We start from the raw sequence: 2,500 nt of genomic DNA, 5'->3' as shown, positions 1-2,500 counted from the left end.
CGTAGGGGTGCCGGTAAGTGCGGGCGTTTAGCGCGGGCGTGGTCTGCTCTCGCCGTTGGTTGGCCTCGTGCTGGCCGGCGGTGCAGGATGCGCGCGCCTGCGCGGCGTTCGCGCCCCGGTGCTTCAACCTGCGTGCAGGATCCGAGCTCGGTCCCGTGCCTTGGCCTCCCACGGATCTTCCTTGCTGCGAGGCCGCGTCCGCCTTAGCGTGCTCCTCCGGGGGCGCGCGGGTGCGCGGATTCTCTTCGGCCGCCATTCAACGATCAACTCAGAACTGGCACGGACTGGGGGAATCCGACTGTCTAATTAAAACAAAGCATTGCGATGGCCCTAGCGGGTGTTGACGCAATGTGATTTCTGCCCAGTGCTCTGAATGTCAACGTGAAGAAATTCAAGCAAGCGCGGGTAAACGGCGGGAGTAACTATGACTCTCTTAAGGTGGCCAAGTGGCGGCGGTGTGGCTGCATCCGGACTTGGCTTCTCGAAGTGCGGTCTTGATGTAGTCGTGCTGCTGCTGCGAGGTGCCTTCCTTGGGTTATAGTTACAGGGAGAGTGATGCGCAATACATGGGCCTAGCCCTCTTAGCCTCTCCTCTCCTGCGGTCTTCTCCCCTTCTCGTGGGCCCGCTGATTTCGCAGAGTGGAAGACCGCACCAGGGGCTTGGGGGGGTTACCAGCCCCCCCTCGCACTATCCCTTTTTTTTAGTTGGGGGCAGTAAGCAGAGAATAAGTGGTGGCCCTTCCGCTGAAGGTGCCACCCCAACTCCCCCAGCACCTAGCCGGCCAACCGGCCGTGCCGAAAATCTTGTAACTTTTGCAGCTATGTATACCTGTAGTGAGTGCCACCGCAGCTTTACAACCAAGAACGGTCTCGGGGTCCATCGCCGCCGCCAACATCTTGCGGCCGCCAACGCGGAGATCGTCACGGAGAGGCATCGCGCGAGGTGGACGGAGGAAGAAGTCCTGTCGCTCGCCAAGGCAGAGGCCGAACTGTTCCTCGAGAGGGACGCCCGGTTCTTCTTTGTAAATCAAGAGCTCATCAGGATGTTCCCCGACCGAACGCTTGAGGCAATCAAGTGCCGACGGCGGCAAGCTGCCCACAAGCAGCTTGTCCGCCAATTCATGGAGGCGCTTGAGATCGGTCGGGGGGAAGAGCCGGCGTCCCGCCGGGGAGCGGCGAGCCCGCTGCCTGACGCGGGCGAGGCCGCTGCGCCGCCCGTCGACGCAGCCGAGGACTTCGCGGCCGACACCACCGGGCCGCCGCCGGAGGGGCCGACTGACGCCGCCATCTGGGAGCATCTGGCGGGGCTACCCGCTTCCGCCCAGCGTTTCTCTGCCCTGGATCGTGTCATCGGTCTGGGGCGGGGCACGCCGCCCGATGTCATCCTGGGCATGCTCCCGGATGCCCTTGCGTCGGTCGGGTCCAGAGGGGAGAGATCGATCACCAGGACACAGCGGCCGCGCCAACCATCGAAGCGGCCGCCTGCCGCGCCACCGACGCAGAAGCGCAAGCGGCGCCGCTGGGAGTACGCGAGAACGCAGGATGCCTTCCGACGGTCGCGTGCGCGTTGCGTGCGCGGCCTCTTGGATGGCACCCTGCTCCAGCCGCCACCTGCCATCCCTGGTCTGCTGGACTTCTGGGCGGACCTCTTCACCAAGAAGCCCATCTCCACCGCGGGCTTCATTCGTGACCGCCTCCTCCCGCACTCAGAGCCTGTCGCTCTCGAGTGCATATGGGGGCCGGTCACACATGAGGAGGTCGCCGCCGCGTTGCCGCCCAGGGGATCAGCAGCCGGGCCGGACGGCCTTACCCCAGCGGAGTTGCGGCGTCTGCCGCACGAAGTCCTGGTGAAAGTGATGAATCTCTTCCTTCTGGCCCGCGCCCTTCCGGAACGCCTGCTTCGCGCGCGGACGTCCCTTCTCCCGAAAACGGCTGCACCAACATCCCCCGCTGACTTTCGCCCCATTACGGTCTGCTCGGTGTTGGCGCGGACCTTTCACAAGGTTCTCGCGTCACGCCTGATGCGCGCTTGTGCTGTGGACGAACGTCAGCGGGCATTCATCCCTCGGGATGGGATGTTGGAAAATACCTTCATCTTGGACACTGCTCTCACCGACGCAGTTCGCTCCTGCCGCTCTGTCTTTGTGGCATCGATCGACGTATCTAAGGCATTCGATTCGGTAGATCATGCTGCCCTTCGCCCCGTGCTGAAGGCGCATGGCCTGCCGGATTGCTTTGTCGAGTATGTCGAGCGGTGCTACGAGGGCAGCACGACAGTGATAGCGGACGGCGCCGGCGTGGGCGTGTCTGTGCAGCCAGCACGGGGCGTTCGCCAGGGCGATCCCCTCTCCCCCCCTCCTGTTCAACTTTGCGGTGGACTACGTTTTAGGCCAACTGCCCTCCCACATCGGAGCTCGGATCCTCGGTCGCAGAGTCAACGCTGCGGCCTTTGCAGATGACGTCTTGCTGTTTGCAGCGACCCCGAGGGGCTTGCAGTCCC

The 2,500-nt window shown here is 63.8% G+C and overlaps 1 pseudogene; it reads left to right on the top strand.

Moving 5' to 3' along the window:
* The window catches only part of LOC124581975, a 7,961-nt pseudogene that overhangs the window by 2,446 nt on the left and 3,015 nt on the right, over positions 1–2,500 (top strand).

Source organism: Schistocerca americana, unplaced genomic scaffold (genome assembly GCF_021461395.2).
Source record: "Schistocerca americana isolate TAMUIC-IGC-003095 unplaced genomic scaffold, iqSchAmer2.1 HiC_scaffold_383, whole genome shotgun sequence".
NCBI classification, from domain to species: Eukaryota; Metazoa; Arthropoda; class Insecta; order Orthoptera; family Acrididae; genus Schistocerca; species Schistocerca americana.
The sequence above is the reverse complement of the archived record's forward strand: the minus strand, read 5'-3'. Positions and strand labels throughout refer to the sequence as shown.